This window comes from Stegodyphus dumicola, chromosome 10 (genome assembly GCF_044657685.1).
Source record: "Stegodyphus dumicola isolate Sdum_Otavi_A_Nest chromosome 10, ASM4465768v1".
Lineage (NCBI taxonomy): Eukaryota > Metazoa > Arthropoda > Arachnida > Araneae > Eresidae > Stegodyphus > Stegodyphus dumicola.
In genome coordinates this window covers 15,898,613-15,912,961 of record NC_140777.1, presented here as the reverse complement: position 1 = coordinate 15,912,961, position 14,349 = coordinate 15,898,613, and the positions used below count along the sequence as shown (strand labels likewise).

Here is a 14,349-nt window from a genome sequence, read left to right as displayed (position 1 = left end):
CTCGTACTCTCATTGGTCGATGTCGCACCGGAGACCAATCACGTGCTTTTGTGAGAGCCCGTGGTATGTACTGTCTGTCTGCGAGAAGAACAGCCCCGCCACAGTGTCTGGCGGGTGGCGGTTGCTATAGCAACAGTCTTAGTATATTTCAAATAGGGGCGAGCCAAGGGTTGCTTTATTGTTATTTTACTTTTGGTGACTGTTGGCTGAGGGGAAAAGAGTTATCATTCGTCTTCAAGACACCCCTACCGAAAATGGGTCGAGGCTCATTTCTACGGCAACAGACAGGGGTAGACTAACTGGCGAGAGGTTTTCTTATGATAGACAGACTGTACTCTGAGTCAGCTCATCTCTTTGTTTGGTTGTTTTTTCTTCTTTTTTTTTTTTTTTTTCTTTTTCTTTTTTCTTTCATGAATATTTTGGAAAAACCTGCGAAGCACTGAAGCCGCAAAACATGAAGCGCGAAGTGGCGAGGGAACACTGTATAGGTGAAATATTAGATGGAACTTGAGCTTTTACGACCATTGGACTAGAAAGATGAAAATCATTAAAAACTGCATGGCAGTATTGCTGATGTAATGAGTGAAAATTACCTATTTTTCTGTTGAAATTTTTTTTTTATGGGGCTTCCATATCGTATCAAATTGAAAAATGCATGATTGTGAATCGTATTTTTGCATCGTTATTAGAGAAAGATTACAGCGGTATTATTCTCTCTGTTAGATGCATTACTCATCTAACTTAACTGGTATCGGGTACTTCTGCTAGTAATTACTAAAGTGAAAATAATTAATAACCAAACAATAAATAATAACTAAATTAAACAGTAACTAAAGTATGAAACTCGTGCCTTTAAAATTCACAATTTTAAATATATAAAAATAACAGTTTACCTTTTTTCCGAAATAAAAGTTTTAAACTTAGGATTCTAATTTAAATTGCTTTACAAATTGTTGTCGTCCAGAGTTTCAATATAAAGAATCATTAAAACAAACTTTTTTGATATTTTCCAGTGTTTTTATATACTGAGATAGTATTTCTGTGCATTAACAGTTTGTCTTAACTTTGTGAATAAACATGCCAAATTAGCCAAAAAATGGACCCAAAATTTTGAATCTTTTTTTACAACTCCAAGCAGTGACAGTTTTTACAGGGGAAGATACCGGAGCAAATACATATACAGTTTACATTCCCAATGCAAATAGAACAGAGAATTAAAAAAAGAAAAAAAAAAAAAATTATCACTTTGTAAACATGAACATATTTGCGTCCACACATTTTTTCTGGTCTTCTTTTCAAATATAAGATGTTATAGCGAAATAGTTAGATTTTTAAAATTCTGTTTTTGCATCATCGAAATGATTTTTTGTGTATATGTGAGTTCGATGCTCAAATAAATTAACAGAACCAGTAAACATTTTTGTGCGCTAAATATAGAATTCTGAACCTTGTCGTTGGCAATTTACAAAAGGTATTCATAAAGTAAAGTATATTTTTAATGCCGCTTTTTTATTTTCATTAATTAAGATATATTTATTTTATGAATAAACACTTTAATAAAATTAAATGTACACTTAAATTAATACTTTGTTTCACAACACACACAAAACAATATAAATTCAACTATAGAATTCAGAACTCTTCCAGTTGCCAGTTTCAAAAAGGCATTTAAAGAATAAACAATATTACCTCTTATTGACAGACGATTATTTAAATGTCTTAATATTCCTACATTAAGATATTATTTTTTTTAAAATCCGTCATTGTTCTTTCTCATCTATTAAGTTTTTATCTCCATTTTGTTTTGTGCTAGTATTAGTGAAAGTTGTGAGTAGAATTGTGTTTTTTTATAATTTATGATAGCAAAAAGAAATTTCAGCAGCTAAACAAACGTTTATCATTTATCATTGTTACTTATTTAAAAAATTAGAATTAAGTAAGGTGATGTATTGATTACCAATGGAAAATAAGGTGTTAATATTTAACAAATTTTTCATTTTAACAATTATTAAACGTAATTTTTTTAAAAACCTTGCTCAATTTTTTAATTATTTTGATTGATGTGTGATGTTAAATATGTGCACACATTGAAAATAATTTTCAGAAAATGATTAGGAGGAAAAGATGTTTTATTAGGAGGCAAAGATGCACATATTTTTTCACCTGTGAAATTTTATTGCCAATTCACTTATCTAATTGTGAATTTTTATTGCCAATTCACTTATCTAATCTGTAGCCTTATCATTAAACAGTTACCAAGTAAATGCTACAAATTTAATTATTTTTAATTTCTGGCATTTGCTCTTGTTGCTCATTGGAGTTGCTTTAATATCGTTATTAATCTCTCGTGCATTTGAAATAGATGAATAATAAATAATGTACAGATTACTGGCAATATTGAAATGCAGGCTGGAGAGCTGCATGCATTTTCTCGCACGAAGCATGTAATTATTTTTTTTTTTAAATAAGTATATAGATTACGTTTTCTTTTTTTGTTTGTATGTCGCCTTATTTTTTAGTGTTAAATAAAAGTTATTGCTGTGTTCCATCATTGGAGTTGCTTCATTTCGCCAAAGAAGTATTACACTCTTCAAGAAATTTAAAATAAATAGAAAGTTGCTTGAAACGTCTTAGAATATTATTTCTAAAAACCAGTTTTGCTCAAGAACTAATTGAAATGAACGAATTACTACATAAAAACATAAAAAATAATTAATTTTAATAAATGTTTCTAGCTTTTAACTATGGCCTGTGAAAGGTGTAAAAAGGTTTAAATTGTTCAACCTTCGCTTCAGAGATCTTATCGTCGTTCATTTGCATTAAGTGCGATATTAATTGCGCGCATTGCACGAAAAGGATGGCAGATAAAGCCATCCAATTTTGAACACACACAGTCTTTTGAAAGCGAGTAGTGGCAACACTGTTCGAAATAAAACATTTTTTTATCTCTGGCGTGCCAGACTGTCGCCATTCGACAAAATGAAAAATATTTGTGTTTCAGTTTTAATCAACAAACTCAGCTATTTAAAAGTAATGTGTTGCCACTTCCTGAAATAGAATACTGTTATCGTCCATACGTTACTATTTAGTAAAAGCGTAAGATATTTAATGTCCAAATTTAACCTGTCTCTCATTGATTAACAAATCAAGCAGTTCAAAATCAACAAACGCAGATATTAAAAATATTTTTTCAATTTTTTAATATCATTGATTTAAATAATGACACATACATTATTACTCCAAAAGGGCAATTTGCCCCGAAAGACTATTGGTCATTGTTCATCAGGTTACAATAGGCATTTAGCATTTAAAATATGTTTTTACCTATATTTGAAGTTTTTGCCGTAGGGCGGTGGCGTTATTTAAATGTTTCAAGGACTACTAATTTCATTATGGCATTTTGCTTTGAAATGTTGGTTCACTTTTCAAATTGTTGCCACGAAGTGTTAGAGCCTTGTATTATATTTAAACAAATTAAATGATAATAAAGAATCTGCATGAATGTATGTATGTTTCTCGCACTGTGATAAAACAACGGTACCTAGAGCCATCCAATTTTGAATAACGTACGTTTCCACCGAATATGGTGATCTGGATGCCCCAATTTGGAATTTATTTTATTATCTATTTCATATTTTGTAAAACGTTAACGAATGTTTTATTAACAAACTCACCGATCTCAAAGCGAGCAGTGACAACACTGTACCGGGGGGGGGGATAATCTCCAGCGTGAGAGACTGTGTATCGGAAATTCTAAAGGATATGCTCATTTAAAATTTATTTTGTGATATTGCTGTTGAATTAAATTTGATGGTTTAAGTGCGAAGAACATGATATTTAATAAATAAAGGTAACACACAAAACTCACATTATTAAAAAAAAAAAAAAAAAAAAAAAAAAAAAAAAAACCTCTTTTTTTTTATATTAACTGTTTTAGGTGACTGGCTTTTAACTTAAGTTAATAGAAGAAAATGTATATTTGTTTATAATAATTCGAGCCTTTTAGTGTTTGGTTAGTCTTCATCGTATAAATAAAAATCAAATAAATGGTAGTGTTCACTTTAATTAGATGGATGTGCCTATGGATTCTTGCTTAGGTGTTCTTTGTAGATGCATGCTGATAAGAAGCACCACAGTCATAATGCTTAAATCCTTGTTTTGTTGTCATGAGAAGAGTGGCAAGTCCTTAGATAGGATTAACTGGTTATGATAGGATTAACTGGTTATGAATTTCCTAGGATTAACTGGTTATGAATTTCCTAAAATGGCAATCTTGGAGAAAAAGGACAGGCGATTGACATGTGTAATTTCCAAACTTTGAGATTTTCTGATATAGTGTCATATAAACAGTTAATTTGGGAATTTTTTTTTTTTTTTTTTTTTTTATAAATCTAGGAGGATCAGAAATTCAGAAACGCTGGTGGAATTAATTTTTGCTTAATCTAGTGAATTCGTATGCTTTTTGTTATATGTGTAGAGAGAAGGAAGGGGTATTCTGTGTACTATTTTTCTGCCTTTTGTTGAATAAGAAGTGCAAAATTGTTCCTGTATTTTAAAAAGAATACATTGTGAGAGTGTGATAGTTTAAAAAAAAATGTTTTAATGGAATAAGCATTTTTTTCCCCATTTATCAAATGAAACGTTCCCTCCCCCAATCACTCAACAACAGAGAACTAAACTTGAGATTTCATTCTGTTCAGAAATGATGGATTTTTGATAAAAAGGAAGTAAAAGAACTTGTTTTATTTTCGATTTCAAAATAAAACTGGTGTTTAATATACTTTGGTTTTAAAAAAAAATACTTTTTTGACGAAATTTTTGTGCTACTAAAAAGATGGGTCGTATAACGGTGTCGGGAGAATAAAAAAGTAAGCATTTGGTTGAAATGTGGGGAAAATGTGTGATTGAATTTTTTTTAATGGCAATTCGTTTAATCCCCCTTCAAATGAATGTCCTAGTTGGATTGAGTAGATATAAGCCGGACGTTTAGAAAACAAATGTTATTATGAGTAGTTGAATTTTGTGATGGCTTTTGATTATGAGAATTTGGTTTTAAATACAAATCATGGGAAACTGATTATGGACGAGTAAATTTGATTTTGAATCTTAGAAAAAAATATGGTTAGGAATGATTGAATTGGTGATGAATTTTTGTTTATTTAAATGCTTATTAGTTCTGTAGGATTAATGAATAATCGTAATACCCATTTTTATAAAATTTTGCCATGAACTTGATTAAGAATAATTGAATTTGAATTTTGGTTGTGATTAATTGAATTTGAATTCGAGAGACGTTGATTATGAAAATCCGAATTTGAGCAAGGAAAACGTTGATTATAAGTAATTGAATCTAAAAACGCGAGAAGCTTTGATCCTTAATAATTGAACTCGAATTTGAGCACTGGAAACTTTGATTACGAATAAATGAATTTGAATATTGATAATGAATAACCGAATTTAAACACGGGAAAACTTTGATTATGACTGATCGAAATTCTGTAATTTTGTTTCTGTACGACACATTTTATACTTCTGCAATACTGATTCATCGTCATAATAAGTTTCGTAAACATTTCTGATTAGTGAAGGGAATTTAAAAATAAAGTTCTGTTTCCGTGTGATTTGCTAATGAATGAATGCTAATAGTTAAAAAGAGTAACAAGGGCACTGTCTAAGAATGCATTTTAAAACTGTTTGTTAACCTAATTGCAACACAGTATGGTATTTCGTTTATATTTTTCTGCTTTTTACAGATAAATTATGATTCCTTCATGATTTTGATTGCTTTAGAAAAATCAGGAGTGGTATGATTTCTATATATCCTAGCGTCGCAGTTTTATCTGCTGATTTCTTCCCCTTCTGATTTGTTAATCAGAAGATTATCATGCGTAACTCAATGCCTTCATTGGTTTCAGCTGAAACTGATTATAAATAATTTTAAAATGAGATTATTAGCCCAAAAGAGCAATTAGTCATTAAACGTTATTTTGCCTTGATTAAATTTAAATGTCCATTCTCACTGCGTTCTTTGACTTTTCATTCGAGTTTGTTGCCATTCGGCAAAATGTAAATATTTATCTTTCAGATCGAATCTCCCTGTTATGGTTTAACAATTTAATTGAAGCTGTTTGAAAGCAATAGATGTAGTCTTTAAAAATAGTACTTTCTACTTTTGAATCTGATTGATTTAAATTAAAATGCGTTTCATTGGTGATATATCTCATTAAAAACATTCACAACTTTTGTCGAATGAACCTACATATTTTTTTTTCAAATACACAGGAGATATAGAACGTTCCCATGTTAGTTGAAGTGTGTATTCATTTAGTATCCTATAAAATTTTTCGCTATTCTACTTGGCATTTTGCGTTCATTCACTTTTCAAACTGTTGCCACCAAATATTACAGCCCTGCATTATATTTAAAGAAATTAAATAATGAAGAATCTGCATAAATGTAAATATGTGTTTCTCACAGTATGATAAAACGACGGTACCTAGAGCCATCAAATTTTGAATAACGTACGGTTCCACCAAATATCGGGATCTGGATGACCCAATTCGGAATTTGTTTTATTATCTATTTCATATTTTTTGCTAGACATTAAAGAATTTTTTATTAACAAACTTAACGATTTCAAAGCGAGGAATGGCAACACTGTACGAAAGAAAAATTATGTCCAGTGCGCGAGACTGTGTATCGGAAATTCTAAAGGTATGCTCATTTTAAAATTATTTTGCGATATTGCTGTTGAATTAAATTTTATGGTTTAAGTGCGAAGAACATGATATTTAATAAATAAAGGTAACACACGAAACGTTAAAAAAAGCCCCTTTGGATGTAATGTAAAATCTGAAATTATTTTATGTTTTATTAGAACTTAATGATAAGGGATTAAATCAGCGTGTTCCCATTCGTCAAAGCTTAAGATATTTATGTTTCAGATTTAATCATAAATATTTGGCGATATAAAAGGAATGTGTTGTCACTGATTGAAATAAAAATGTTTTTAATTTAGGCGTGCTGCCATTCGGGAAAACATAAAGTGTTTTTTTATATATTTATTTTTTCGAATTCGATCTGTCTCTTATCTATAATCAGAGTAAGTGATTTAAAAGCAATCAGCGCAATACTTCCTCTGTGTTGTTACTAATTGCTAGCGTGACTCATTAAAACTATTTCATATATTTTTTTATAACTATCCGCTTGAGTGCGTAAAATAAGTATCATAAAAATGAAAAAAATATGTAATAATTTTAATGAGTCCTGATAGTGTCATTTCATGAAAATGTTTTGTATTTCTAATAAAAATCTTGTGATTTAAATGCATTTTAATATAAATCGATGAGATAAAAAAAGTTTAAAAAATATTTTTAAGAATTAAATTTTTTGTTTTCGTTCGTCTGGTTTGTTTTAAATGTAAACTATCTTACGCATTATTTACTGGCAACACCGTGGCGCGTGCAAGGTAAAAAAGTATTTTATTTGCTGTAGTGGCAACACGTTGCTTTTAAATAGTTGATTATTGAGTTTGCTGATTAAAATTGAAGGATAAATATCTTACATTTTCTCGAATGGCAACAGCCTCGTGCTCCAGAGATAAAAAAGTTTCATTTCAAACAGTGTTGTCGCTGATCGCTTCTAAACCGCTAAATTTATAATAAAAAATTCATTAAAATCGCACAAAATATGAAGTAAATAAAGAAAAAACAGATTCGAAATTCTGGCATCTAGGTGTCTATGTAGTGGACTACGTGTATTCAAAATTGATGGCTCTAGGTGTCATCGTTTTTTCACTGTGTGACGTTCTTTATAATTTAATTGTAGAGATGGAGATTATTTTAGGCGGCTGCGCGCGAAAACGGCTAGTTTATTATCGAAGTAGTTTGTGAGGCTATTTCAGTTTTAAAGCCACAGACAGGTTTTAGTTTGCGAGACGCCAATTAAATCCCGTCATTCTTCCCTGGCGCAGCAAAAGGAGTCTCGTACCTTCGACGCAAAAATCTTCGAAGAGGCATTCAGATGTATATTACTCAAGAATGAGAAAAAGTTAGCGGGTCATTGCCCCTGCTGTTGTAGTAATCGGTTTGTATGGTTAGTGTTGTGGTAGCTCTTAGGCCATCTTACGAATCTACGGCTGGCTGTGTCGGTGTAGCTGTGCTGTTAAAAGTACGTGGCGTGTGAATTGATGAAACCCTCCTTTTTTTCCTCTTCGCGATATTACTACTGGCGTCTCTCCCTCTTTTTTTTTTCTTTCTTTCTTTTCTTCTTTTTTAACGTGCTCATTTTTAAAACCCGGCTGTAGGAGCAAACGGAAAATGCATCGATTGACACATTCTGGGGTTTGTACTTTGCTGCCTATTTCCAAAATGGTGCTCGGGGGTTCTTTTTAGCTGCTTGCTTGGTTCTTCTTCCCTTCTCATTATCGTCATTTTTTTTCCAGGGTGTGTGTGTGTGTGTGATGGAGTAGGATTATTTCCATTTCCCCGGCTGCTGGAGAAATTTATGCTGTTTACCGTGTGCGCTTTTATGTTAATTTTCGGCTTTTGTTTCGGTGACTGCATGTTTAGTTCGAATAATCGTTGTCGGAGTGAGCATTCTGGACAAAAGCGAATGGCGTAGCCAACAGTTACAAAAATATTATTTAATGTGCGGAAAGGAAAATTTCACAGTAGCTGAAAGACTCTGCAATTAATTTGCAGACTCCCTGGTGGATTTAGTAATTTATGGTAGGTATTGCTATACTGCTGAAAGCTGTGGTTTTGACTATAAATTGTTGTAGTGGAAAACTTTTTCAAGTTCTGTAAAGTATGGTGAAAAATTTGTGTATGTCGATAAACTAGTATGGTGAAAAATTTGTTCTTGACCATAAATAATGGTGAAAAATTTGGTTGTATTATCAATTGGCAAAATATTTCTTCGTATTCATGAATTGATGTGATGAAAAATTTGTTCCTAGCCATAAACTGATACGATGAAAAATTTGTTCCTAATCATGAATTACTACGATGAAAAATTCGTTATATTCTGAATTGGTAAAAAATTTGTTCATATTCAGGAATTCATATGATGAAAAATTTATTCATATCCACAAATTGATATGATGAAAAATTTGCCCCATATGCATGAATTGATTTCATAACACATTTATTCGGATCCATGAATTGATAACATGAAAAATATGGTATCCACGAAGAGGGGAAAAATTGTTTCTGTCCATGAACTGGTATGATGAAATATTTGTTCCCGTCCATGAATTGGTATGATGAAAATTTAAATTATATTGTAAAATGGTAAAAAAAAAATTCATATTCATGAATTGATATGGTGAAAATATTTTTCCTAACTATGACTTAATGTGATGAAAAATTTGTTCATATCCATGAATTCATTATATGAAAAATTTGTTCACATCCACAAAGTGATATGTTGAATAATTTTTTTTCATATCCATGAATTGATATGATGAATAATTTGTTTGTATCTTTCAATTGGTGTGCTGAAAATATGATTATATATTCATGAATTGGTGAAAAATTTGTTCATATCCATGAATTTGGTAAAAAAAAAATTTCATCCATGAATTGTTTGTTATGGTGAAACATTTGTTTGTATAATTGAATAATACAACAAAATTTTTTTTTCATATCCATGAATTGGTGTTGTGAAAAATTTGTTCTCGTTGATGTGAAAAGTTATTTGGCTGCCTTAATAAAATTATAAATTTGTTTCCAAGCTTTTTTTCTAAAAAGTAGTAGACTCCTGATTAATGGCATGTGGTACATATGACAGTACACTAGAATAAATACATGGTGTCCTAAAAGTAAGTGCCTATTTCTCTTGTGTTTGATGAACTGCAAACTGGCATCCTCAATTGAAGTTGCTGCTTCAGTTATGAAATTTGTTAGGACAATTATGAATTATTTGGTTGGTTTTCTTCGTGTGTATCATTGGCATATATCTTCTCATCTCGTCATATACGGAACCGGCTGTTTTATATTTGTTAACATGGTTTGTGAACTGCTTTGCCTGTAAGTGTGACTTTGTTAAATTTTCATTGGAATGTTCCTCTTACTTCATTCAGTTTTACTCCTCCAATATGGCATATCGCAACAAAAATACATTCTCCTGTTTTTATTATTAAAGGATTCTGAAAAGGAATAAAAAAAGCACAAAATAGAAGTTTCAGTTTGATAATACTCTGTCTACAGAAAAATGAAATTTAGTGTACTTTAACGCATTATAAAATATGATAAACATTAACAGACTTGAATTTTTTTGAAAAAAAGATCCAATAGGGGCTTACCTCTGAGATACTCTTGTGTACAGTAACAGTTATATGCAGTACATATACAGTATACTCCCATGTTTATATTGGGGTAATATTGACTCTGGAGGGGGCGGGTCATTGGAATTTTAAAGGAGCCAATGCTGATTAGGGGTTGACAGCCAAATGTGCACCAGCTGTTGATTACCATAATCAAGATCCTATTCATTCGCCTCTCCCCAAATAATACACCTGTCAATTCATCGTTAATTGATATGAAGCTATACTGTGTAATAGTAAGGAAGAAATCATATAAAATATATATAATATATATATGCTCTAAAATTATTTGTTTTAAAAATTAATATTTTTAAATATATATATATTGGCAATATTAAAAAGATGACAAGCTGTCTGTTTCAAATGGCAACTGAGATTTAATGAGATTTAATGCCCAGACTTACTGGTTTTTTTTTTTTTTTTTTTTGACTTGGGAATTCCCCCCCCCCCCCCACACACACAATTTTCTTAATATACACATGTGTGGGTGAAAAATTTTATATGCAATTTCCATTTGTAACTATATTATTCAATATAGGATGATGAAATGAAAAGTAACAAATGTAAATAACTGTGTAGTAATATTTCGTGTGAATGTAACATCTATAAACAAGCGTAACTATTCAGCTCACTCCAGTTGCTCATAATTTAGAAATATTTATGAAGTGGCTGATTTTGTAAAACTTCTAATCAAGTCTTAACAACAGTTTTGCTACACTACTCAGATAGGTAGATTGATTTGTATATCAAGCATTTCCGTATGTTAACATTTGATATGTATATCAAGCATTTCCGTATGTTAACATTAAATGCTTGATCATCATCCAAATCATCACCATCATCATCTTTGCCATTGTATGAAATGGCAAAGATGTTACCATTTTGAGCATCAACTGGGGCAAAAATGTAACCATTGTATGAACTTCAACTGGCACGTTGATCACTTGCTCAAGTGTTGTATATGCTTCTACTCACAATCCACACATTTATGTTAATGGGAAATGAGGCGATATCAGATGTTCCTTTTTTGGATCAAACTGTGGCCAACCGGGACGATCTGGATATGTGAACCAATAACTCTTGGATAACACCGATATTTTGTAGTTGCACAGCGATTGCTTGTAAGAACCACACAAATCTTTGTCAGGAAATTCCTTGTGATATACAGCAGTGAATTTACTGTTCATATTCACCGCAGTCAAATCTTTCATAAACCATAGCCTATTGCAAACTCTGCAAACATATCTGAGCATGTAATCCATAAGATATTTTGTATAAATATTCACCTATAATAATTTACCTGTAATATAATATTGTGTGATCAATCTGATAAATGCCTCATCTAATGATAATGAACTGGATGAATGTGAAGTTAAAGCTCCTTTGTTTATTTGAAAATAATCTACGATATTGAAATCATTTTTTGTCTTCTTTTCATCGTAGTGTTTTGCTTGTTTTCTGCACAACTTATTTGCTTGCTCATTCTTTTCTTCCTCACTCACTCTCTTCTCTGTTTCAGTAAATTTTTTATTTGAATTATTTCAAAATTTTATTAATTTCGGTGAAACAAAATTCACAAACTGTACAACCATTCCTGACAGCATCCAACAAGCAACTGAGCTTCAGCCGTGCATCAAGCGAGAACACAGGGCCACTCACTGTGCTTGTACAGCATATGATGTAATTAAATTTCCCTTGATTTTTGCTACAATTAGTCACTCAGCTGTAGCTGAATCATAATTCCAAAATTCCAAACAGTCACCATAATTTTCTTTTAGTGCAAATTTGGCTTTGGAAAGTGTTGTGGTGTCTGAGCACGGTCCAACCACTGAGCCAAATGTCGCCAGTTGTTAAAGAGAATCCACTTTTCATCGCACGTAACAATTCTATCAAGAAAAGGATCAATTTTGTAGCGGCAGGTGACATTTCAACACGGTGATTTTTTAAAATTTTCATTCAATTCGCGAGGCACCCACTTATCGAGCTTCTTTGACCTATTCGATTCAAGTGAAATCGTTGTTTAGCTTACACCAAGCTCTCGAACAGTTTTGAAAAGGGTTTGTTTCAACTCAAGTCTTCAAATCATCGTCGTCAACAGCTAAAGAGCATCCACTGCGCTCTTGATCTTCTAGGTCAAATTCTCCACCACGAAACTATTGGTACAGTCAAAAGTCGTTAATCCGGACTCGTAGGGACTTCGGCAATTCCGGATTATCAGTTTTTCCGGATTATAGATCATCAGTTTAAATCTCGTAAGATGGCATGCAGAAATTCTAAAATTAAAAATATGAAACCGTAATTTATGAAATAAAGAACAATTATGATCTAAAGGGTATCAAAATTTACAAAAAAAAAGCTTAATATTTATTTCTTTACTTTATTAAACATTTCTTTCAATGTAAGTTGTTTAAGTTGCTTCATTTTATGTGATAATACTTTCTCTTTAATTCTATAAACAGACATAATCTCTTGTTCTGTTACAAAGTCCCGCTGTTCAAGTTCCGTTAATTGCTGTGCCGAGAATACCGATAACTTGTCAATCAAAATTTTTTCATTTTCACTAACCTCTCTGTCACAGTCTTCATGTCTTTATCCATTTTTTGTAGCAATTCCACTTTTTGTTTGTTGGACATCGAAACATACTTTCGTTTTGTAGATCCTTTGGAAGTTCCAGCATCGGAAATTCTATTTGACATAATCGAAAGTTCAAGTTTACTTTTATAAAATTGCTCTTACAGTCTGCAAAAAATAATAAGCGAGATCCAATTCAAAGATTAAGGAACAGCGCAATCATTAACATTAACTGAAATAGATAATTAGATAATTTTAGCTGACACCGTCCATTATACATTAAACGCGCAGGCGAAAGCGTATTCTGCACTTGCGCACACGCATATGCGCAGTAGTCAAGGTCTTACGCGCACGCATAATGTGCCTGTGCGCATGTGCCAACGCGGCATGCGCAGAAAGTTTTTAGCTTTGAGGTCCGGATTATAGATCATTCCGGATTATGGGTGTCCGAATTAACGACTTTTGACTGTACCATCGTTGAACTGTAGATTTATTAACACTTTTCTTGCCCCATACTTCGCTGACATTTTGAGCCATTTGTGCTGCGCTGTGACCTAGTTTGTACTCATAAACGTAAATTTGCAGAAAATCCCTTTTGACATCTAAACAAAAATAAATACCTAGTAAATATTTTTAAAATAATTTTGGAAGAAAATGATTATTATAGAAATATAGAGCTAAAATAGAGCTTCAAAATGATATATAACCAGTGTAATTCAAAATATTTTTGTTGCTAAAAATGTACAGGAAAGATAAACAATTGCAAAAACCTGCATTATTTTCCAGACAACCTGATAACAACTATTGTATATTCCAGATCTTCTACAATTATATCACATACTGGGGGGTTGTGGATAAACACTTTCTTCTCCTTTTTATATTTCCGGTACACTGTTTGCTGTGGAAGTTATGATTCGTGAGAGTCATTTTTCCATCGTTCTGCCTCAGACAAGCTCAGGGCCATTCCTAGGCCATTGGCTGCCCACATATGTTTCTAAGATTGCTGCCCCCAAATTTTAAAAAATGCTACATGATTAATAAAATTTGTATTTAATACTCACTAAGTACATACATATGCCAAATTGAATAAAGAGTACTTACGTATGAGACGTATTTGCAATGAATCTAAAATATTTAGGAATGGTATCGCAAAAGTCTGGCCAACCCTGATTTTCGCTGCCCTTGTACTTTTATGAGCTGCACCACTGCTAGGAACAGCCTTGGACAAACTCTCCTTTCGGTCTACGCCAATTTCCAGATTGTGATCCCCAGGCTGCCCTTGAAGCTTGCACTTGTAATCCTCCTACATAAAAAAAAAATAAAATAAAAATAAAAATAAAAATAAAAATAAATAAATTCCAAAAAAATTTAAAAATCTGAAAGCATTCTGATTCTATATTATGTCCTAATGGGTGCTTTTTTTAACATTTGGAGTGTTACCTTTATTTATT

At 31.8% G+C, this 14,349-nt stretch overlaps 1 protein-coding gene across 17 annotated transcripts in view; it reads left to right on the top strand.

The window, feature by feature from the left end:
• Window positions 1–14,349, top strand: part of LOC118193846 (bromodomain adjacent to zinc finger domain protein 2B-like) — a 356,880-nt gene that overhangs the window by 41,496 nt on the left and 301,035 nt on the right. The window contains exon 1 of one of the 17 annotated variants that reach the window (XM_085824640.1): window positions 8,341–8,729. The exons of the other annotated variants lie outside the window; for them this stretch is intronic. The gene's annotated coding sequence lies outside the window, so the exon portion shown is untranslated. Of the gene's footprint in view, window positions 1–8,340; window positions 8,730–14,349 lie in introns of those variants that run through there. 17 annotated transcript variants of the gene reach the window in all.